The sequence below is a fragment of the Pelodiscus sinensis genome, chromosome 1, assembly GCF_049634645.1.
Source record: "Pelodiscus sinensis isolate JC-2024 chromosome 1, ASM4963464v1, whole genome shotgun sequence".
NCBI classification, from domain to species: domain Eukaryota; kingdom Metazoa; phylum Chordata; order Testudines; family Trionychidae; genus Pelodiscus; species Pelodiscus sinensis.
Window position 1 is genome coordinate 325,669,358 of NC_134711.1, and position 24,962 is coordinate 325,694,319.

The window sequence follows — 24,962 nt, forward strand, 5'->3', positions numbered from 1 at the left end:
ACTACCCTTTTCCCGTGGGTCCTTTCTTCGGAGCATGGTGGGTAACACAATGACTATCACTGGTGGCTGTGCAGTGCAGGGCGAGTAACAAGTCCTGTAAGACTTGGTCTGTGGGGAATAAGTTAGCCCCAGGACACTGGTGTAGAAGCAGGGTACTATTGGTTACCAGTATGGGGTTATAGATTTGTCCGGTGCTGGGAATCATGAATAGTGAGTTGTTAAACCAAGTTTTCCCCTCAGGGTACTGGCTGAAATTCAGGGGAACAAGGGTGGATTCCCAACAGGTTAAGGGTTCCTGGTGGGGTATGTTAATGTCCCAGGCTCCCGATTCCTTGTTAAAGACCACAGTGTAGGTACATTGTTTATCCTCCAGCCACCCTAGGTGGGGCCCGGTATCATTCACATTTGCAAAACAGATGGGGTACACTTCCTTAGAGGTCCCTACTACATACTCTAAAGGTTGACCCCATACTGTAGGTTGCCAGCGTCCGTGCCACCCCCAAGACCTCCCCCCAGAGTCATTCCAAAGATCCTGGTGGTCGGGGTCGCTGTCATTGAACCAGGCTGGTCCCCACCTGAAGATGTCGCTCTTGTTCCACCAGCTGTTCAAGTTTAGAGGAACCAATTCAATCCTCAGTCCTGTGGAAGAGTTCAGCAGTGTACACGTCCAACAGTCTGTGGCGCCAGCAGCTGAGGCAATGGTTTGGATGGCGTTCTGGAGAGGGTGTTTGGGAATGGCAGAGGCTGCTGTGGCCACAAGGAACGTTACAAGTCCAAACATCATGCTGTGGCTCGAGTCGGGGTCTGCCACACAACCAAGTTTTGTGACTACGAGTATGAACAGTAGTATTCCAGGTTACCACTTTTGATTCTGAAAGAAAGCACAAAGTCAGCCAGTCTTGGATACAATCCAAGCCTCGGTTATAGTTATTGGCATCCTTCCAGAACTTGAGGTGGTCCATATCCCTTTTCCTTTATAAGTTTGGAGAACATGTGTCTGTGTTCCATGGCTGGGGTGTTTAATTACAACGGTGTCTCCAGGAGCATATTTGGAGTCCTTCAGTAGTGTGTTTTGGGCTGGAGAGCTTCTTCCTGTGGAAAAGAATCTTCTACTGATAGGGCTACCCATAGGGGTTTGCCGGTTGTTCAGCCGCTGAACTATAATGTCTAGTCTGTCTCCCCATGTACCATCCGTGGGCTTTAAGTGGTGCTTTAGCAACCCATTCCATCTCTCAATTATGCTGTTGGACTGCGGTCGGTATGGGAGGTGAAAGGTCCACTGAACTCCGTTCTGGAGGGCCCACTCCTGAACTAGCTTATTCTTAAAATTTGAGCCATTATCTGATTATATTTCTTGGGGTGTTGGGACGAGTGCTGTTAAGCGGTTTAGTCCCGAGATGGTTGACAACCCCGTTGCCAATCGGGTCAGGTAGGCAACGCCGATTCCCGAGACAACCTCCACTCCATTCAAAACATACTTCCATCTCTGTCTGGTGGAGGGTAATGGGCCAATGTTTTTCCCTCTCGTATTCTGGCAAACCACTGTCCCTCGTTAATGTGCTTTCGGGTCTCAGCACAAAGAGCACAGGCTTGTATTAAGTCCCTAGCTTGCTGATGGGTAATAGGCCACCCCCTGATATGTGCCTGCCTCACCAGTTCCTCACTCCCTGTATGCCCCAGAGTCTCGTGTAGCCATGTGTATAAGTGTTCCCAATCCACCTGGGTGGCAGAGATCTGGGCTATCACATAGACTAAGTTATTTAATTGGGCATCCAGAGCGTTGTTCTGTTGGTGGGCTGACACGTGACCTATGCTTAGGGTTAGTTGGGTTGCATGTGATAGATCCACTCCCAGTATTCTAATCCCCAGACTGGTTTCCCTCCAATCATCCAGTGGTTATTTCTCCAATTAGTTATCCACTGGGTGGCTCCTGCCCATACAGCATAGGAGTCTGTGTAAACAGTGCTAGCACCTGCCTCGCAAGCCAGCTTAATTGCCGCTAATTCCGCGAGCTGGGCGGTTCCCTCTATATCAGTAGTCAGAAGTGCGGCGGAGTTATCAGCTAGGACTGCTGCAACCCTTCCTTTCTACTTTCCTTTTATCAGTTTAGCACTGGCATCTGTAAACTAAACTCCCTCAGGGCAGGACGGATCAAATGGAGCGGCGTCTCGGATAGGAGATGGTCGTGGGGGTAGGTGATATTCATTGGGCATTTCACCTTTCACAGAGATTCTTTAATCATGGTGGGGTTTTCTGCGGTGTCTGCACCATACCCTGCGGTGTACATAAAGCGCCCACTTGTGAATGGTCATTTTCTGTGCTACACCAGGCAGTAGTTCTTTCCCTTCCAATATAGGTTTAATAATTGGAAGAGGAGTGTGAATGGTTACATTCTGGGTCTGGGTTAACTCCTCGGTCTCCATCAAAGCCGTGTAGGCTGCCAGAAGCACCTTCTCATATGGAGTGTAATTTGCCTGTGACCCTTGCCATGACTTAGAACCGAATTGTATGGGGCATCGGGGTGCCGCTTCACTTTCCTGCCATAGGGCATAGGACATTCTTGTAGCTCATATGGTGATGTATAGGTGAAACGGGGCATCGGGATGGATTGGACCCAGAGCTTGATATGTGTGTATCTCGCTTATTAGCTGCCGCAAAGCTTCCTCATGTGCTGGGGTCCATTCCCAAGTGGCACTTTTCTTTAACAGGTTGTACAGCGGCCAGGCAATCACAGCAAAGCCGGGCACGAGCTTTCTCCAAAAGCCCAAAACTCCTAATGTTTGTCTCAATTGGGCTTTGCTCTCTGGTGACAGTGCCTGGCTGAGTTCCTGTACTGTTCCATCAGGCACCGATCTCCGCCTTCCCATCCATATAGTGCCAAGAAATTTTACTTTATGGGAGGGGCCTTGGCATTTGTCAGGGGGTAAATCTAAGCCAAGGTCTTGTAGGGGTGTCTTTACTTGATTTACAGCCTCCTGCACTTCCTTGGAGGTGTCTCCCCTATCAAGATGTCATCTATGTATTGTAGGATCTGGACGCTTGGTGGCCTAGTTAAACCGTCCAAAACTTTTGATAGCACCCCATGGCAAATTGTGGGGGAATGTTTGTACCCCTGTGGCATACGCGTGAAGGTATATTGAACACCCTTCCATGTGAAGGCAAATCTGTTCTTATCTGCGGGTTGCAGGGGAACCATGAAAAACATGTCCTTCACATCTAGCACAGCTAGCCACTGTTTGTTCCAGGTTTCTATGCTGTTCACTATGTCTACTATGTTGGGGACTGCTGCTGTTAAAGGGCCAGTGTTCCTATTTAAATTCCTGTAATCTATTGTGAGTCTCCATTTACCACTAGGTTTCTTAACTGGTCATACTGGTGAATTGACCAGGAGTGTGTCCGAATTAATATTCCCCGTTTCTCCAGCTCTGTGACAGGAGTTATAGCTTCAGCTGGAACATTGTATTGTTTTACACTGGTTATAGCTGATGGTAAGAGAGCAGGAGCTTGGGCTAGCAGGTGAATGTTATAGAGGGGAGCGCTTCCCTCATCCAGGACTGTTGCACTAGTTTTACAGCCAGCTCCAAATGCCCACCTTCCCCCATTGATAATTCCCCCCTTGCCTCTCAGGATGTCCATGCCAAGTATGTTGGCATTCCCGAGTATTATTTCGTGCTTTCGGGGCTGTCGGTAGGAGTTCAGGGGGATATCTAGCTTCACTTTGACTAAGGGATAAGACACAATAGTGCCATTCACCCTTGTGACCAGGACCTGCTTCCCGCCAGAAGGTGGAGGGCCAGGAAAGCTCTCTTGTTCGATCATTGTTAGCTGAGCTCCGGTGTCCACTAAGAAGGTCACAGCAATTTTATCATTAACGGTTACTGAGATCCGGGGGTCATTGCTGGAGTTTTCCTCCTCTGCTGATTTGATCTCATTAATGCAGAGAGAGGTTTGACCCCTGCCACTTAGTTTCCCTGGTCGATTTCAGCTGAGGGCGGCAGCTCGCGTAATTGCTGCCGTAGTGGCGTGTAGAAGGTGTCTGAGCCTGGGGGAGCTCTAGGAGTTACAGCAGTCTTCCCCCGCTCGATGCCCTTTGAGGAGGCCAGGAGCTGTAGCTTCCTGGTTGGCAAGCTGTGTAACAGGTCTCTGGGATATCCTAAATCCAGACGCTGTTTCCACAGCTTAATCCTCTGTTCCCTTTCCTCAGGGGTTGCCTCATGTCTAGGCTTAAAGCCTCCAATCATGCCCCCAGGGTGCCCTCTCAAGTGCCGCACCCTAACTTTGGTCTGGGGCGTCTCATCTTCCCCAAGCTCTCGGAGGTCCCACAGCATAGACTGAAATAATATCTGGTAGGAAGGTCCCTGGTCTTGGGCAAAGTTTCTCATGGCTAATGCTATCGCTTTATAGGACCCGGGAGTGCCCTTCAGTATAGGTCTCACATCTGCTACTCTGACTCTCTGCTCCCATGGGCTCCCTTCCTCCTCTTTGTCCTCGGGACTGTCTCGGTGAAGCATAGCCACTATCGATACTGTTTGCAGGGCCTTCCTAAGCTCATCCCCATTAGTCCACGAGGTGCTAAGGGGTTCGCCTCTATCGGCGTGGTGGATTCCCCGACCCCATCTACAGGCAAAAGTCCAGATCGATTTTGGACCTTCCCTGGATCTGGGGCTAAGGAATACCCCTGCGCCCAGATTCACTCTCCCACACTCTTGGGAGGACAGCTGTGTGTGACCAGCCCCTGTGTCCCATATCCTAGCTAGCCAGTCCACTATTCCTTCCCCGGGCTTCTTTATAAACTCATCCTGCAGCTTCTTTAACTCTGCAGGCTCATAGCTCCGAGTAGTCCTACGGGTGGGTCGTTCCTGTCTACTATTACCACTACCCCCACTGGTCGATGAATCATCACTATCTTTACCCTTACTAGCCCCCTCTCCGGTTCTGTCTGCCCCATAGAACACATCTTCCTGGAAGGTGACAATAGGTCTCATCTGAACTGCAGACTTTCCCATCTCATGGGAGGAGTGAGTGAACCACTCATCCTTGGAGGAGTCCCATATATCTCCATCCCACTCCTCCGGGTCTAACCAGAGAGCCGCCTCCACTTTGGCTCTGTTAATGCTCCGTGGTTTGCTTTCTAGCTTTGCTCTCCATTCTGTTCCCTCCTTTTCTACCAGCGGAACGAGGCCCTGTTCTAATTGGTGCACATCATTATTCAGCAGCTGTACCCGGGTGTCTAAGTTCTGGCACCGCTGCTGTAGCTCATCTCTCTCTCTCTCTGGACCCTCTCTAGTTCTGTCTCTAGGTCCGAGTGGCCCTTATATGCTGCCTGCAGTGTACCTTTTAATAACCAAATGCAGGCTCCTTTTCCTTTCCCCTTCTTTAACTTGCAGGCAGTTCTCCTCTTACAAAACTGCGACCACAACTCCTCAGGATTTCCCCAATCCTTTTCTAACATTTCTCTATCCCATTTTGGGTCGCCCCACCCTTCCTGGGCAAAATTCTTTTCTACTTTACTGAAATCAGTATTTACCATGACTAGCTCCATGTTGCTGTATTTAAACCGATAACACAATCCTGCTGACTATGCCAATTCTGTTAGCCGGTGGCTGGGATAATGAGTGGTCTGTGAGCCCTATCACACCCAAGTCTTTAACTGCTAGGACAAAGTCCCTTCATGGCGGGCAGCCAGGGAGGCTGACGGGTGCCCCAAGAGTCTTCCCTGTGGAGGTGGCATGACTCAATGCTCAGCTCTTATTGTGTTTGCCCCTGACCGCAGCAAGATAGCCAAACTGGCTATGGTTCTTTTGGTTGTGTTGGATTCTGATACAGCAACAGGAGGAGTCAGGTTAAAGCTTAAACAGTTACTACTTTATTGTCACAAGGCAAGCTTAGCTGTTAAATGTTACTGCTGTGTTACAGATAACACAGCCACTACAAAGACAAGACAGAAAAAAATACAATAAAAGTCACTCAAAAGTACCATGGAACCCTTTTGGTTCTCTGAGCTCTTATTGAATGCGCGCAAAACAGACACCTAGCAAGTATATTCTTACCTCTGAGATCCTTACTCCAGCAAAGCCAGTGTTTCTCTCAATCCCAATGGGAAGCAGTCGGTATGAGACGAAGGCGTCCCTAAAATCTCAGGAGTCCAGGACCACCTGATCAGCAGGTATATGGTTGGATCTCCAATTAGAGTGGGGCACAGGGCCCCACTTTATGTCCCTGTGGTCACGTAGACGCTTCTCTTGTCATTAAAATGCCAATTAAGTTGGAACGTCTTTGTGACGCCCATTCCCACAGGGGGTCCAAAGCTTAATTTCTACCTGTGAGGTGGAGGTAACTAAATCATTAGGGCCAGACATTCTTTTCAAATGGGGAGGCAGATTCCTCTTCTGGGACAGTGTGTAGGTGTATCAGTACTGGTACCAACCATCTGCAGGCCCAATTGCTGCTGTTATCTGGTTCCTGTCTAGCATCCAGGGCCATTGTTATTCCAGCACCTCTGGAGGCCCTGGAGTCTCCGAAGGCAGAGTTTTGCTTGCAAGAATTCTCTCTCCCAAGGATTTCGAAGGGAGGAGGGGAAAGGAGGGGGGCGTTTCTGTCTGGCTACACCCAGTATTTCCTGTGCCTCCTTGTTGCCAAATGTAGCCACAAAACTGCCCCCGTTTTATACTGCAAACCCTGTGGGAAAATGTTACACACCCCCTCCCCAACCCAGAAGTAAAGCCAAGTCAAGACTCTGTCGTAGTTACTTAGAACCCAAGGGAAACAACATTTACACAAAGTTTTAACACTTGGATTAGAAAGTTGGATTTGTCTGGTTTGGGGGTAAAATGGAAATGAATTTGAATTCCAATGAGTCCAGAGAGAATGGTGGCATCTGCCTGGGCAGTGAACTAGATTCTCTTTCTATCACTGCCTGTCAGACCGGAATGGAGGGTCAAACACCAGAGCTGATCCTAAGCGTAAGGGACCCAGCTACACAGAACAGATCTTTGTCACCTGGCAGGGTGAAGGGCCAAACCCCAGCCCTGCAGCTCACATGGACACAAACAGCAAACAAACAAACCCCAAGTACCTTTACCCCCATGCACAAGACCCACCCAAAACACCCCATTCCCCCTCCTGTTCTCCTGCTGAGCTAATTCCTTGGTTAGAGGGAGTTGGGTCTGTGGGGACGGATGTTTCTGGCCAGGAAAAGGGAGCCTGACATTAGAATGTGGAGACTGGATCTCAGGGGAAAGCCAGTGACATGGGGACAAGGGAGTGCCAGTGTCTTGCTCAGGAAAAGCAGGGCCAGGGCCCAGAGTGGACAGCAACAGGCCAAAGGAGGTGGGTTATTGGAAAGGGTGGGATTTCCACAGTGGTGAGGGGGCTACAGAGCTATCCCTGGTGCTGTGAGGTGGGGGAGGGGGATGTGCACACAGAGTGAATGGGTCTAGAACCGAATGCGGCCTGCACCGCCCCAGTCCTTCTCCGTGGGCTGGAGGAGGCCGAGAGGCCTGGGGTGACTGTGGGGGAGAAGTGCAGGGGCAGCCCCAGAGGTGTGGACTGGCTGGGGCGGGGGGTACCCAGAGGCCTAGACTTCCCTCCCCAGTGGCTGTGGGAAGAGCCGGGCCTGCCTATTCCCAGAGACAGGGGGTTGGGAGGTGCAGAGAGCAGGGGTCACGGCCCCCTAGTACATATATATATATATTAGTCTCCAAGGTGCTACTGGACTACTCATTGTTTTTAAAGTTACACGCTCACATGACTCCCACTCTGAGACTTTTATGCCTGCCAGTTGTAAGCAAAGAGGACACACCCAGCCAGCCAATTGACTCTGTTTAGCAACAGACATCAGGATTTGAACCCACAGGGCAAGGAGGAAGGAAATTTTCATTTCATTTTGCAGAGGGAAGCCACAGGTTAACCCTGAAATGCCAGAACTCTAATGGAATTAAGCCAAAGACGTGGCATGTAAAAAAAAATGATGCCGGTGTGCAGTGGACTGGTTCTTATTGCTGATGTTAGCTTTTGTAACCGATGTGCTGCTGATGCCAAAAGCTGTAAAGACGCACAGTGTGCATGATTTTTGGAAACTACGTTAAGAGTGGTACCTAAGGACACCCTGTATGTTAAAACACCCTGTGATACTGATATTCCACAAGTATCAGGGGGGTAGCCATGTTAATCTGGATCTGCAAAAGTGACAAGGAGTCATGTCGCACCTTAGAATCATAGAATACTAGGACTGGAAGGGACCTCGAGAGGTCATCAAGTCCAGTCCCCTGCCCTCATGGCAGGACCAAATACTGTCTAGACCATCTCTGATAGACATTTATCTACCTGCTCTTAAATATCTCCAGAGATGGGGATTCCACAACTTCCCTGGGCAATTTATTCCAGTGTTTGACTAACCCAACAGTTAGGAACTTTTTCCTAATGTCCAACCTAAACCTCCCTTGCTGCAGTTTAAGCCCATTGCTTCTTGTTCTATCCTCAGAGGCCAAGATGAACAAGTTTTCTCCCTCCTCCTTACGACACCCTTTTAAATACCTGAAAATGGCTAACATGTCCCCCCTCAGTCTTCTCTTTTCTAAACTAAACAAACCCGATTCTTTCAGCCTTCCTTCATAGGTCATGTTTTCTAGACCTTTAATCATTCTTGTTGCTCTTCTCTGGCCCCTCTCCAATTTCTCCACATCCTTCTTGAGAAACTGCTGAGCTACAGTGATAGAAATGTAGCCGTGTTAGTCTGGGGTAGTTGAAGCAAAATGCAGGACAATGTAGCACTTTAAAGACTAACAAGATGGTTTATTAGATGATGAGCTTTCGTGGGCCAGACCCACTTCCTCAGATCAAATAGTGGAAGAAAGTAGTCACAACCATATATACCTAAGGATACAATTAAAAAAATGAACAAATATGAAAAGGACAAATCACATTGCAGAACAGAAGGGGGATGCGGGGGGGTGGGAAGGGGGAGGAAGGAAGGTAAGTGTCTGTGAATTGCTGATATTAAAGGTAGGGAGAGTGGGATGTTTGTGAGTTAATGGTATTACAGGTGATAATTGGGGAAACTGTCTTGGTAATGGGTGAGAAAGTTCAAATTCTTGTTAAGTCCTTGTTGGCAAGTGTCGAATTTTAACATGAATGACAGTTCAGAGGATTCCCTTTCAAGTGCAGATGTAAAAGGTCTTTGTAGCAGAATGCAGGTGGCTAAGTCATTTAGAGAGTGTCCTTTCTGGTTAAAGTGGCAAGAAACTGTTTTCTCTTTGTGATCTTGTCTGATATCTGTTTTGTGGGCATTAATCCTTTGGCGAAGTGTCTGAGATGTTTGTCCAATGTACATAGCAGACGGACACTTTCGGCACATGATAGCATAGATTATATTTCTGGATGCGCAGGAATATGTGTTCTTGATCTTATAACTCACTTGGTTAGGTCCAATAATGGTATCAGCAGAATGAATATGTGGACAAAGCTGGCAACGGGGTTTGTTGCAAGGGAAGGTACCAGGGTTGGTATTAGTGTGGTATGTCCTGTGGTGGTTGGTAAGAATCATCTTGAGGTTAGGTGGTTGTCTATAGGAGACTATGGGTCTGTCTCCCAGAGCCTCTTTGAGTATGGTATCCTGTTCCAATATAGGCTGTAGTTTATTGATAATGTGTTGGACAGGTTTAAGTTGGGGGTTGTAGGTGATGACAAGTGGTGTTCTATTGTTGGTTTTCTTGGGTCTGTCTTGAAGTAGATGGTTTCTAGGTATTCGTCTGGCTCTTTCAATTTGCTTTTTTATTTCTCTGGGTGGGTAGTTAAGATTTATAAATGCTTGGTAGAGATCCTGAAGCTTCTGGTCTCTGTCAGTGGGGTTAGAGCAGATGCGGTTGTATCAAAGGGCTTGGCTATAGACGATGGATCGTGTGGTGTGTTCTGGATGGGAGCTGGATGCATGTAGGTAACTGTATGAGTCGGTGGGTTTTCTGTAGAGAGTGGTGTCTAATTTTCCATTGTTGATTTGTACGGTGGTGTCCAGGAAGTGGATCTCTCGTGTAGAATGGTCCAGGCTGAGGTTGATGGTGGGGTGTAGGTTGTTGAAATCTCTGTGGAATCTGGATGCGCAGGAATATGCTGAGCTACAGTTCATCTGTAAGTTTGACACCATCAGCTCAGGATTAAACAAAGACTGTGAAAGGCTAATTAACTACAAAAGCAGCTTCTCTTCTCTTGGTATTCACACCTCCAGATCAGCTGCTAGAAGTGGGCCCCATTCTCCCTGATCAAATTAACCTCGTTATCTCTAGCCTGATTCTGGCCTGCATATTTATACCTGCCTCTGTATATTTCCACTACAGGCATCTGACGAAGTGGGTCTTTGCCCACGAAAGCTTATGCCCGAATACATCTGTTAGTCTATAAGGTGCTACAGAACTCCTTGTCGCTGATATTCCACAGTTAGTGCCTCTAAACTAGTCTTGGATCTTCTCCCATGAAAAAAGATAGTCCAGAAATAATGTGCTGTATGAAAAAGGGAAACTGAGGCACGCAACCATATTGCCTTCTTGGCTAAATGCCAAGATTCCTACATTATGGAGAGCATGAATATTTACATTAACTGCTTGTTTATTGGATTCCAAACATTTGCCGGAGCCTGTATGGCTAAATAAACGATTTTCTTTAGCCCTTGGCAAGATCACATAGGACCTATGGCAACTGTGCTGCAGATCCAGTCCAGAACCCTGTTGCATTACAGGTCCCATTAGGCACTGCAAGCCCAACCCAAAATTCAACTTGGCTGCATGCAGTGGGGAACAGTGACCCGCAGTGCAGTGCTCCGTATAGTAACGCAATCCCTGCTAGTGAGGATGCATTCCGCCAATGCAATGAGCATAGTGTGGACACACAAGATCAATCTGCTTAAATCACACGCTTGCCTCTAGATTAGCCTATTCAAGCCGTGAACAGGTAATTGGCAGAGGGAGTCCTGCCCCTCCCCCTCCTCCTCTACCCTGTTGCCCACTTCTAACCCTGGCTGGGGCAGTGAAGCAGCTCCAAGAGGCACAGGTCTGGATTAGCCTCTGCAGCAGCAGGCCCAGGGGCTACAAAAGGTGAACAGCTCCAGGGTGATTCACGTCACCCTCTGCAAGCTGCTTGGTGGGGACAGAGATGCCCAAGGACAACTGATCCCTGGCTGGGGTTGCAGCACCATTGCTGGTAGGTGCTAAGCATGTGCTGCTTTTTCTATGCTTGCTCCAGGCCTGGAACTCCCATGTAGTCGGCACCGATGATCCAAGTAATCACACTATGGGCTGTTTCCTCTGGTCCTGATTGGTCCTGATAGGCATTGGGGTGTATAAACACACAAAGTGTCCTCTCCCCTCTTCCCTCCCCCCCCCCCCCCCCCCCGCCAGGGGCACATGGCGCATAGAGGGAGCCTCCAGCTGTTCAAAACATGCAGGAAAGGGACCAGCTCCTCCCAGATCATCCTCCCCGCAGCTTGCTCTCGCAGCGCTCCACTCTCCTCCCAATGCACTTTTTTGTTCCTATTATCTTTTAAAAGCTTATTATCCTTAGCTCTGACGAATACAAGGTTTTCCTTGATCTCTTTAGCTTCCCTTATTTATTATCTAGACTTCATAACTTTTAATATATTTTGATTATCTATTTCCACTTTCCCCACTTCTTATATACTGTTCTGTTTCTAATGGCTGCTTGCATTTCCTCACTGAGCTAGGATGGGTGTTTTGTGGACAATTTTGATATGGCCACATTTCATTTTGTCCCCATTTGAAATGAAAACCCAAAATTGCAGTTCTGCCTTTCTCCTACTAGAGGCCACTGTGGCATGAGAACAGCTGGAGGCTGACTGGTCTCCGGGGGTGGCAGCAAACAGCTGGCTGGCGGGAGCATGTTTTCCTCAAAAGTCACAGCAGCCTCCTTGGAACCAGGCCAGGCGGCAGGGTGGGCCAAACAGGGCTTCCGGGGCTCCAGGCAGGACTCATGGAGCAGGCAGCTGTAGGCAGGGCCATATGGACATCAAAGATGCTGTGCTAGGGGCACATAAAGTTTAATCCAGCCTGGCTTGCAGCAAAATCCTGTAGCCTGCACTGCAGGGGAGAAAGGCTTTGTTAGGGAATGCACCTTCATTCTGACTAGTTGGCTTGTGCTCTTCCCCCACCCTGCATCCTGTTCCTTTCTACAGTGCACCTGGAATGCCAACAAAGCACCTTCCCCACTGTGTCTGCAGTGTGTGCGGCCACCAGATCTTTGTGGATGTCAGTGAAGAGGGATCCTGGAGAACACGTACAGGTTGTCCTGCAATCGGCTTTGTAGGCTCGTTAGCTTTCCCAGACCGGATGGACGGGACACCCATTGCAGCAACGGTGTCCAGTCTCTCCAGTCCGGGAGAGCTATCAAATTGCAATGTAGTTCAGGCTAGTCTGAGTTTGGGGGCCTTTTGCAGGAGATACTGGAAATACTCAGGTGCTCTGGCCCTAGGTCATATTAATTTTGTGTCTCAGTTCAGGCCTGATCCACAACCCATTGAGTGTTTCCATTGGTTTCAGTAGGATTTAGATCAAGCCCTCACAGCTAAAGAAAATTCCATTCATTTTGAAAATGAAAGAGAACGGGGAGGTTTCTTAACCAGAGGCGGGCCATTCCTGTGGTATAAATACTTGTGGCTGTAGTATTTAGTCTGCAGCCTTCTCTTGCTTGGGTCAGCAGCCTGCCAGGGCACCACAGCCACTTGGGAAGGCAGGTATAGTAACCTCTTTCTAGTCTTGCTTTTCATTAACCTCATTGCAGGTCCTTGTGTTGCCTTCGCCCCAGGCAACAGGTTGGACTGTGCTTTGGCTCATGATGCCAGAAAAGTGCATCCCACCTAGCAGCGATGTCTGGCTCCCTGAGACACTGACCTAGCCACTAGTGAAGGACAGCATCCTGCAGCAGGGGAATGCCCCCAAATTCACAGCAATTCGTACTGGCTTTTTAGGGCTCCATGATTAATGAAGAACCTAAAAAATATTTATATTTTCCAAATACAACAAATGGACCAAAATACCAGATTCATCATGGTGAATGAAGAGCCTGAAAATTTGACAGAATCCTATAGTACAGTGGTTCCCAAACTTTTTGGCATCACGCCCCCTTTTTGATTTGAGAAACCCTCACGCCCACCCCCACCACACCCAATAGCAGCAAAACTTGTTAACTTGTTGAGCAAAAAAAAAAAAAAGGAACTGACCGTGGCCGAAAACAAAAATAGCAGCAAAACTTAAGGAAGGGGAATTGATGTGAGGGGAGGAGGGGAGAGGCTGGGTCACCTTGCGTCCCCCCCAGGGCATGGAACCTATGCTATAGTGGGAAGAGACCTCAGAAGTCATTGAGTCCAACCCTCTACTAAAAGCAGGACCAATCCCAAATAAATCATTCCAGGACTTAAAAACCTCTGGGGATGGAGATTCCACCTCCTCCCTAGGGAACCCATCCCAGTGCTTCACCACCCTCCTAGGGAAATAGTTTTTCCTAATATCCAACCTAGACCTCTCCCTCTGCAACTTGAGACCTTTGCTCCTTGGTCCGTCATCTGCCACCATAAGAACAGCCTCTCTCCATCCTCTTTGGAACCCCCCTTCAGGTAGCTGAAGACAGTGCTTGATCCTGCCGTGCAGGCAGGGGACAGGACTCAATGACCTCTCGAGGTCCCTTCCAGTTCTAGTGTTGTATGATTCTATTAGCACTGGGCGCCCCTTTTAGCTATAGCTGGGCGTTGACAGGAGATTAGTCAATGTGGCATTTAAGTGAGTAGCCGACTGCCTTGGGAGTCTCCCTTCCAAACACTACTCAGGCCTGTTCCTATTTATCTGATGAAATCACAGTTTGAACTCTGTTGGCAGAAAATGAGTAGAAATGGGACACAAGGCTGCCCTCATCTCCTGGAGCACATCCCAGGGAACATGCGATTGGGGCAGTTCTTTGCACCCTGGGATCCAACCAGCATGCTGCCTTGTAACGCCAATCACGTGTCATTGATCACGGTAGCTGTGTCTTACTGGACAGCCTCTGTCAGCCTTGAGGAGGTGCGGGACCACAAACACTTCTATTTTAGGGCCTCAGAGGGGTAGCAGTGTTAGATTAAATTAACAGAGATTGCCTATCTCCTAGATCTGGAAGGGACCTTGAAAGGTCATTGAGTCCAGTCCCCTGCCTTCACAGCAAGACCAAGTACCATCCCTGACAGATTTTTGCCCCAAATGGCCTCTGCAAGGATTGAACTCACACCCATGGATTTAGCAGGCCAATGCTCAAACCACTGAGCTATCCCTCCCCCCTAGTGTTAGTCTGCCACTTTAAAAAAAAATAAAAAACAATGTACAGGCAGCCCCCAACTTGCAGCATGATCAGTTCCTGGGGGAGCACCACACATCAGGGGCCTCGTAACTCAGACCCTCATTTATGACAGGCGCCATGCACTATCATAAATGCGGACCGAGGACCTAAACTGGGGTTTTTTGGCCCCTTCCACACTTACAAAAATGGTTGTAAGTGCAGGGGTCGCAACTCAGACCATCGGGGGTTTCCTGTAGTGAGTCAGCCTGGCCTCCCGCTCACCTGGAAGAGGAAACTCTCCCTAAGACTCATTGGTGGGCAGTGTTCTACTCACAGGAAGCAGAGGGGCTGCCCACAGTCCTGGGGGGTGTGGAGGAACCCCTCCTAGAGCCTTATTGAGCTACAGTGGTCCAAATTTAAAGCAGAAAAAGAAGGGAGAGGGGAGGAAAAAACTCTGTCAAATATAAGCGATGAGAAGTCCTGTGGCACCGTATAGACTAACAGATGTATTGGAGCATAAGCTTTCGTCGGCAAAGACCCACTTCGTCTGATGCAAATATAGTGCCTGTGCTAAACAAGGTTAACCGAGTGGGCTGTGAGTGTCCCATACGTAGCTTTTGATGTTCTTTGGGTGTTGGATATCATGGCCCATCGTGTCTTTGTTCAGTATCTGGATGTGAGCAGAGAGGACACAATTGACTCCTGTTAAGCAACAGACTTCAGTATTTGAACCCACAGGGCAAAGAGGAAGGATACTACTTCATTATCCAGAGAGAAGCCACAGGTGAACCCTGAAACACCAAACACCAATGGTATTGACCCAAAAACAAGGCATGTCAAAAAAAATTGTAAATGTGGGCGTGCAGTGGATTTACATAAGAAGGGCCATACTGGATCAGACCAACGGTCCATCTAGACCAGTATCTTGTCTGCCAACAGTGGCCAATGCCAGATGCCCCAGAGGGAGGGAACGAAACAGTTAATCTTCACGTGATCCCTCCTCTATCAGCCACCTCCAGAAAAACAGAGGCTAGGGTCACCATTCCTAGCCACCCTGCTTAATAGCCATTGATGAACCTAACCTCCATGAATCTATCTAGCTCTTTTTTGAACCTTATTAAAATCCTAGTCTTCACCACATCCTCTGGCAAAGAGTTCCACAGGTTTCTGGCAAGGAGTTTCAGTGCACTGAGTGAAAAAACTTTTGTTTGTTTAAAACCTGCTGCCTATGAATTTCATTTGGTGATCCCTAGTTCTTATATTGTGGGAATAAGTAAATAACTTTTCCTTATTCACTTTTTCCACACCTGTCATGATTTTATAAACCTCTATCATATCCCCTCCTTAGTCTCCTCTCTTCTAAGATGAAAAGTCCAAATCTTTTTAATTTCTCTTCATATGGGACTCATTTGAAACCCCTAATCATTTTTGTTGCCCTTTTCTGAACCTTTTCCAATGCCAATATATCTTTTTTGAGATGAGGCAACCACATCTGTATGCAGCATTCAAGATATGGGTGTACCATCATTTTCTATAGAGGCAATAAGATGTTCTCTGTCTTATTCTCTATCCTTTTTAAATGACTCCTAACATTATGTTTGCTTTTCTGACTGCCGCTGCACACTGAGTGGATTTGTTTTTGTTGCTGATGTTAACTTTTGTAGCTGATGTTCTGCAGATGCCCAAAACTGTAAAGACATACAATGTACATGATCTTTTGGAAACCATGTTAAGAGTGGTACCTAAGGGCACACTATGTTAAAAGACCTTGTGATACTGATATTCCACAGCTAGTGCCTTGAAACGAGTCATGGAACTTCTCACACAAGAAAGAACATTCCAGAAATAATGTGCAGTATGGAAAAGGGAAACTGAGGCACACAACCATTTTGCCTTCTTGGCTATATGCCAAGATTCCTACACTATGGAGAGCATGAATATCTACGTTAACTGGTTGTTTATTGGATTCCAAACATTTGCCGGAGCCTGTATGGCTAAATAAACGATTTTCTTTAGCTCTTGGCAAGATCACATAGGAGGTATGGGAACTGTGCTGAAAAAGCAGATCCAGTCCAGAACCCTGTTATATGACAGGTCCCATAAGGCACTGCAAGCCCAACCCAAAATTTGGCTTGGCTGCATGCACTTTGGGAAAACCACCCGCAATGCAGTGCTCGCTGTAGCAACCCAAGCCCTGCTAGTGAGGACACATTCCGCCAACACAGTGAGTACAGTGTGGACAGGCAAGATCGACCTGCTTAAATTGGAGGCTCAGTGTCAATTTACACAAAATCAGTGTAACTTTGCAATGTAGACACGGTCTCAGTGCAAACAGGGAGACACCCTGGTTTTGACAGAACTAGCTTGCAGAACGGAGACATCTCTGTGCTAAGGGTGAGATGTTTGCTCTAGGAAAAGGAGAAAAAAGGACAGAGATGGGCTGGTGACAGGTGTCCCTGGGCCCTCGGTGATGGGGGGCGGGATCTGGCTTTGGACCCTTGAAAGGCCTTGAGCAGAAAGGTCTTCTCCCCACATTGGCAGCCCTGGCCCAGTGTAACTAATAGATGTAACAGGAGACGATCGTGCAATGTGTGAATCTCTCAGGAGAACAGGAACTGCTTAAAAGTTTTCATATCTCTACATAACAGCCACAAAATACAGGCACCACAATGCCCATGAAGGGAAGAGAGAAACCAAAGACCTGTGTAATTTGTGTAAGACGTTAAACAATTTCTTCTGAGCCCTGAGATACAGGAAGTTTCTGTCCCATGCACAGGGGTGTGAAACAGCCCAGAGGCCTGGTAAGGCTATTAGCTCCTCTTCATACACCTCACTGCCACAAGGTATCTTTGGACAGAGCTCAGCGTTCAAAGAGAGACTGGAGATGTTCATGGATAGTGAGACAAGATGAAAACCTCTAGAAGTCATTGTTCTGCAAGAGAAGGGACAGAGAGAAGAAAAAGCTGTCGTGGCAGCTAGTGGACGAATCCCTGAACATGCATGGCAGCCTCGCAAAACTACCCTGAAAACTTACCAAGTGCACTTGTCCAGTCTTTACCATGAAGACATTCATGAGAACCCACCCACTAGCCTCACCAGCAAGAAAGTGTCCTTGCCCAAGACATGGCTGTGCCTGACCCCCCTCCCCCCATGCTTTATGAAATGGACTTATGGACACAAATATACATAACTCAAAGGTGCTTTGAGCAAATTTCTTCATGTATCCTACCAATCTTCATGCCTTAATCCGCTGGATGTGTTGATCTTATTTTGGTGCAGGTATCGTTCTTGCATATCAAATCAGACATATGGAGGAGGGAATGTTTCATGGGTTTTAAATGTGTGAATGAAAGTCCTCAAGGGAGGCCTCAGTGTCTGGACAGTCATATGCAAATAGCCTTTTGTCCTTAAGTCTTAGCAGTGATTGGTAGGGAGTGGCCAGGTGATTCCCCATGCAATAAAGGGATTCTTTTAAAAGAATAGGAAGGTCACAGTCTTTTGTCTTTGGCTGGCTGGAAACAGGAGGGCTGTGTCTACATTGGCACCCTTTTCCGTAAAAGGGATGCTAATGAGACACTTCGGAATTGCAAATGCCGCGGGGGATTTAAATATCCCCCGCGGCATTTGCATGAACATGGCTGCCGCTTTTTTCCGGCTCGGGGTTTTGCTGGAGAAAAGCGCCAGTCTAGACGGGATCTTGTGGAAAATAAGCCCTTTTAAGGCTTGTCTAGGAAGGAGCATGGCGGAAAGGGATCTAGGGGTCATAGTGGACCACAAGTTGAATATGAGTCAACAGTGTGATGCTGTTGCAAAAAAAGCAAATATGATTCTAGGTTGTATCAACAGGTGTGTTGTAAGCAAAACTCGTGAAGTCATTCTGCCGCTCTACTCTGCACTAGTTAGGCCTCAGCTGGAGTACTGTGTCCAGTTCTGGGCGCCACATTTCAAGAAAGATGTGGAGAAATTGGAAAGGGTACAGAGAAGAGCGACAAGAATGATTAAAGGTTTAGAGAACATGACCTATGAAGCCAGGCTTCATGAACTGGGCTTGTTTAGTTTGGAAAAAAGAAGATTAAGGGGGGACATGATAGCGGTTTTCAAATATCTAAAAGGGTGTCAGAAGGAGGAAGGAGAAAATTTGTTCCTCTTGGTTTCTGAGGACAGGACAAGGAGTAATGGGCTTAAAGTGCAGCAGGGGAGGTTTAGATTGGACATTAGGAAAAAATTCCTAACTGTCAGGGTGGTCAAATATTGGAATAAATTGCCAAGGGAGGTGGTGGAATCTCCCTCTCTGGAGATATTTAAGAACAGGTTAGATAGACATCTGTCAGGGATGGTGTAGACGGAGCTTGATCCTGCCTTGAGGGCGGGGGGCTGGACTCGATGACCTCTCGAGGTCCCTTCCAGTCCTATTATTCTATGATTCTATGATTTAAGAGGAATAGGAACTGCACCAGAGGAGCGCACTGTGAGAACTGTGGGATCAGCTCAGGGATTTCTTTCTACATTTTTTAAAACTCTCTGGCCCCTGGGAACCTGACGATGGGGATTCAGCGAACCTAGCCAGAGAGCTGGCTCAGCGGGGGAGGGTGCCTGGAGGATGGAGCAGCCCTGCGCTTCCTGAGGTCAGGACGAGAGGTGAAGAGGGTGCTAATCTCAGGAACAGGCTGGCCATTGCTTTCCCCACCACCACTCCAGAGTTGAGCAGAGGGCTGGAGAGGCATCTCCGTGGCAGTGCTGTGCGGGGTTTCAGCACACGCAGGGCTCAGCTCCTCCTGGCCCAGAGGGTCTTGGACTTTCCTGAACTGCTGGCCTACTCAGAGGCAGTGTGGGAAAGCAGGAGCCATGAGTGCTCTGACCAGGGGCTGGTACCCCACGCATGTGGGGAGTGGGACACGCCCCTCCAATGGGGATATGGAGGAGCAGTGGCATGGGTGGTGGGTGAAAGTAAGGCTGGGTGAGGCAAGTCCCCAGTCCTGCCCCTTCTTCCCAGGTCCCTCCCCCACACACAGGAGCCAAGCTGTCTCCCTCCCCCCAGCACTACAAGGAGGTGGAACAGCATGTGGCTCCAATCTTCCCAGCCCCATGGGGACATGGGGGCATGGTCCCCAGCCTGCCTGGCCTCAGAACACGGGAAGGGCAGGAGCTTGGAGAGCAGTAGACATTCTGGGGGCAGAGCAGGGGCGAAAGGAACTTACATTTCTTACAGGTCCTGTCCTATGGCAGCCAGGGTCCCTGCCAGCTCTTTCAATAGCGGCTTTTGCCGCAGCTCAGCCAGCTCTTGCCAGAGCTGTGCACTCGCTTATGGTCACCTCTAGGGTGGTCTGGGCAGGGCCAGGCTGGCGGTGTGGGAAAACAATGCCTTCCCCTGCCTGGCATACCCGCCGGCCATGACTAGAGGGACTGAGGGGGGCAAAGGCAGAAAACTGGAAGAGGACAGCAAGAGACGGAACACAAAAAAGGCAGCAAAGGAGACGTGTAACTGGCCGCCGATTGCCTGCACTCACCAGCCGCCCCAGCTCGAAGGTGCAGCCAGTGCCAGCCAGAAATGGGAGGGGGGCAGAGCCGTGCTGGCTGAGAGCTTGCATGTCGCTGCATGTACACAACGGGACAGCAGGGGGTGCAACTGGCCACATGTGCTGCATCTCCACCCTGCAACCAGCCTTGCACATCTACTGCTGCTGTTGACCACTGGATCCCCCATTAAGTGGGCGGCCGGTGAGCGGGGATTTGACCAGCAGCAGGACCCACCAGTACTTACGGGGGGGAGGGAGGACATAAAATATGGGACATTTTTTTCTGTTTTTAAGAAGAAGTCGGGACATCTGCAGGAGGGCTTCATTACAGGACTGTCCCTTTGCAAACGGGACACCCGGTCCCCCTATTGACGGGGGCAGAACATGGTTTCAATGTGAATGTTTGGTGGGGGATTGGGCTGCCGGACTCCAGGAGGAGCCCTGTGAGTGCCAGCCCTGAAACAAGGCTGAGCCAGGAGAGCAGGGGGGCCATTTCAGATTTTGGAGGGGGGAGCGATCTGTGCATGCCAGGATGGGGGGAGAGAGTGAGAGAGAATGGGGGAGGTCGGACTGAGAACAGAGACTTCAGCAGCATTACTGAGCATACTCAATACAAGCCAAGCACCAAATGTGGGGAGGGAAACCAATCCCATCCACCTCCCTCCTCCTCCCCTCCACCCCCCACTCACACACATTATCTCTATCCAGGGGCTACTAAAGCACTGGAAAACTCTACTCTTTTTTTTTTTTTTTGGCAGACTACTTAGCAGTTAGCCATAACATTTTAATACAAATGTTTACTTTGTTACTAACTCTGTGGAGAGAGACAGATCCTGTCAGGACTCCTGGGTTCTAGCTCAGCTCTGGAAGAGGAGTGGAGTCTAGTGGGTTACAGCAACGGGGCAGATACATTTCAGCTCTATATAAGAACATCAGAATGGCCACACTGGGTCAGACCAAAGGTCCTTCTAGTCCAGTATCCTGTCTTCCCACAGTGGTCAATGCCAGGTGCTTCAGAAGGAATAAACAGAAGAGACAATCATCTTGATTTATCCCGTCGCCCATTCCCAGCTTTTGGCAAAAAAGGCTAGAGACACCATCCCTGCCCATCCTGGCTAGTTGTCATTGATGGACCTACCCTCCTTGAACTTATTTTGTTCTTATTGGAACCCTATTATAGGTTGGGCTTTTCCACCATCTCCCGGCAAAGAGTTCCACAGGTCGGCTGTGAAGAAAATAATTTATTTTGTTTTAACTCTGCTGCCTATAAATTGAATTGGGTTGGCTAATTGTGTTATGTTAGCGAAGGAATGAATAACATTTCCTTATTCTATTTTTCCGCACTATTCATGATTTTCTAGATTCTACCATATCTCTCCCCACCCCCATTCCTTAGTCATTTCTTTTCCAAGCTGAGAAGTCCCAGTCTTGTTAATCTCTCCTCATATGGAAGCTGTTCCTTACCCCCAAACATTTCTGTTGCCCTTTCTGTACCTTTTCCAAATCCAATAGATCTCTTTTTTAGATGGGGTGACCAGATCTGCACACAGTATTCAAGAAGTGGGCATACAATGACTTTATATAGAGGCAAAACAGTATTTTGTCTTACTATCTATTCCTTTCCTAATGATTCCCACTATTCTGTGAGCTTTTTAGTTTTTAGACTGGACCCATTGAGCAGAACTATCCACAATGATTCCAAGATCTCCTTCTGGAGTGGTAACAGCTATTTTAAACCCCACCATTTGTGTATGTAGAGTTGGGATTATATTTTCCCACCTGCATTACTTTGTGCTTACCAACACTGAATTCCATCTGCCTTTGTGTTGCCCAATCACCCAGTTTTGAGAGATCCCTTTGTAGCTCTTTGGAGTCAGCTTTGAATTAGTCACTGTTCGTCCCTTTTTCAAGAAGGTTTACAAGTTTAAGAGCAGTTTTTTTTTAGTCTCTAAGGGTATGTCGTGGAATAAGGTGTAACAGTTAACTCGAACTAAGGACTTAGTTCGAGTTAAAGTTTGACTGCCGCATGTAGCCGCGGGCAGTTAGTTCGGACTAAGGGGATTTAAAAATGGTGCCTGGATGGGAAGATGCAAATAAAGCCGGGGATATTAAAATCCCGGGCTTCATTTGCAACTTCGAATGCCTAAATTAGCCTCCCTAGTTCGAACTAGGGGGCTAGTGTAGACATACCCTAAGGTGCTACAATACCACTCATTATTAGTTTAACAGCAGTGAGTCTAATGCAAATCCCAAATGCAGCACAACACTCATTCCTTCCCCCTGTCTTAAGTACCTGGTAATGTTTTCATGATGATCTAAAGGATCCTTCAATTACTTGACTGACCAGCCTTTAGTTATTCTTAATCACCTGCCTCCCTCTGTTTATAAACAAACTCCCTGCCCCAGGGCCGGCCCGAGCCATTCATGCGCCCCAGGGCCCCGAGAGCGTGGCGCCGCCTCCAGAAGTGCAATGCATGCGCGGCTCCGCCCCCGGGCACCCAGCACATGCGCAGCCCTGCCCCGGGTGCGTGGTGCATGCGTGGCCCCGCCCCCAGGCGCCTGGCACATGCGTGGCCCTGCCCCGGGCACACGGAGCTTGCGTGGTGCCACCCCCACCCGGCCCAGCAGCCCCGCGCGATGCCCCCTACAATGGGGCTCCCCAGGCGGTAGCTCGGTTGGCCCGTACCTTGGGCCAGCTCTGCCCTGCCCCAAAGGCAAAGCTGCAAGCATCTCAAACTCTTGTTGCATCTAAGAACTGCCTCAAGAGTCAGGGCATGCAGCTCTAAGCAGGCCTCAAGCATGAAATCCAGGGGTTCACACTTGGGATGAGGGGCTACTGCCCCCCCCAACCCCACATAAATAGGGTCCATGCTGGAGAGGCTGTGGGGAGGTGGGCGGGGAAAAGGCTGTGGTAAGAAGATGTCCAGAGAGGGAACAACAAGGAGTCTGATAGAACAAACCTTGGCTGCTGATTATGGTCCATGACTGGAACTCAGTTCAGTAGGAGGGCCTGGGTTCCCCTAACAGGTATTGGGGAAGGTGGCCTGAGGCCCAGAGAAGGGGATACGTCAACTCATCACTCTGATGGAAGGGCACGAGAACCACAGAGCCTACTGTGGGGGCTAAAGAGGTTTTATGATGATGTTAGACTTTAATTAGTTGGACTTTCTCCTACCACACAAGGGATAGGACTAAAATGGAACTTGGCCAGAGGGCCACTGAGTCATGAACGTAAGAACATACGAACGGCCATACTGGATCAGACCAAAGGTCCATCTAGCCCAGTATCCTGTCTGCCAACAGTGGCCGATACCAGATGCCCCAGAGGGAGAGATCACAACAGATAATCTTTACATGATCCCTCCCCTGTCACCCACCTCCAGAGAAACAGAGGCTAGGGATACCATCCCGGCTAATAGCTAGTGATGGACCTAATCTCCGTGAAGCTATCTAGCTCTTTTTTGAACTCAGTTAATGTTCTAGCCTTCACCACATCCTCTGGCAAGGAGTTCCACAGGTTGACTATGTGCTGAGTGAAGAAAAACTTCCTTTTGTTTGTTTTAAACCTGCTGTCTATTATGAGCAGACAAACCACTGCAGCACCGGAGTGACCATCGGCAGTCACTGCTAGATGGGAAAGAGCTGCTGCCCTATGCCCAGCCATAAGGGGGCGCTGCAGCAGTAAATCAATCCTTGTACAACGGTGAACAGTTTCTCGTTAGAACAGCCAGTTCTATAACCCACGAGAGGAGGGTCGGTTCTCCATTCCTCCTAAGTAAGGCACATGAATGGGTTTGAGACGTAACTTTAGCAGAACACTAAGTCAGAGTGAGCAGAACAGAATTCAGTTCAAGGACAGACTAGTAGCCAAAACAGACACAGTGACATGAACCGAGAAAGGAGCCTGGCAGAAAAATGAGGAAACGTGTAAAAAAAAAAAAAAAGCCCCAAAACCAAAAGTGAGGAAACTAAAATCTTTAGACTTACCACTGAAGTTACTTCAGCACAAAGTTCTTCTAAGTGTTATGGCCTGGGGTAGTTCTCTGACCTGTGCCATGCAGCAGGTCAAACCAAATGAGAGAACCGTGCTCTGGGCCTGGGAGGATATGAATCTCTAAGAGATGAGCCAACAAAGTGATGCAGCTGTGAAAAAGATAGAGGGTCTGTCTACACTAGCCCCCAGTTCGAACTAGGGAGGCTAATGAGGGCGACCGAAATTGCAAATGAAGCACAGGATTTAAATATCTTAAAGCCCTAACTCGAATTAGCTGTTATTCTTCCTGGAATGAGGTTTAACAGCTAATTTGAATTAAGGGCTTTACTTCAAACTCCCGTTTCACTGCCGCATGTAGATGCAGGCAGTTATTCCGGGCTAGTCAATTTCCAAAATGGCGACCGCCTGGGAACATGCTAATGAAGCACTGGATATTTAAATCCCGCACTTCATTTGCAATTTCGGTCACCCACATTAGCCTCCCTAGTTCGAACTAGGGGGCCAGTGTAGACATACTCAGATATCCCTTTAGGGCAGTGGTTCTTAACCTTACAGCAGCCTGCACCCCTTTGGTTCTCAAAATATGTTCTCGCACCCCTTATTAAAAATCGTTGAAGTAGGTCAGTTCTTTAAACCTAAGATACATCCTAAAAATCTGGCATGTCTCGCACCCCCAGAAAGGGCATCTCACACCCCCAGGGGGTGCATGCACCTCAGGTTAAGAACCACTGCTCTAGGGTGTATGAACAGGAGTGTCCTAGGTAAGGCAGGAGAGATAATTATCCCGGTCTACTCAACTGATGAGCAGACAGGCAGCCACCCTCTTTTATCCCCATCCCCCCCATATTGCAATAAGAACCCCACCTTCCATCCCCAGGTGTCGCTAGGTGAGACTGGGAGATCCTGGCCGCATGGTGCAGGGCCAAGATGCTGTGGGGTACGGGAATCACACACCTCTCTCCCTGGTCATTGATGGGCTAGACTGAGGCAGATGCAAGCAAGTTCTGAATGAGCTGCCCCCACCACAACACCTTGTGATGAACTGAATAGATTTCAGGAGTTGACCATATTTGCATAGACATACCTCCTGTACCTAGGTGTATTTGCATAGACACGCCTCCCGTGCCTAGGCATATTTGCATAGA

At 48.5% G+C, this 24,962-nt stretch overlaps 1 protein-coding gene across 1 annotated transcript in view; it reads left to right on the forward strand.

The window, feature by feature from the left end:
- The first annotated feature begins 2,174 nt into the window (after positions 1-2,174).
- Positions 2,175-24,962, forward strand: part of LOC102452965 (ecto-ADP-ribosyltransferase 5) — a 34,029-nt gene continuing 11,241 nt past the window's right edge. Inside the window, exon 1 of the mRNA XM_006137089.3 lies at positions 2,175-2,191. The gene's annotated coding sequence lies outside the window, so the exon portion shown is untranslated. The remainder of the gene's footprint in view (positions 2,192-24,962) is intronic.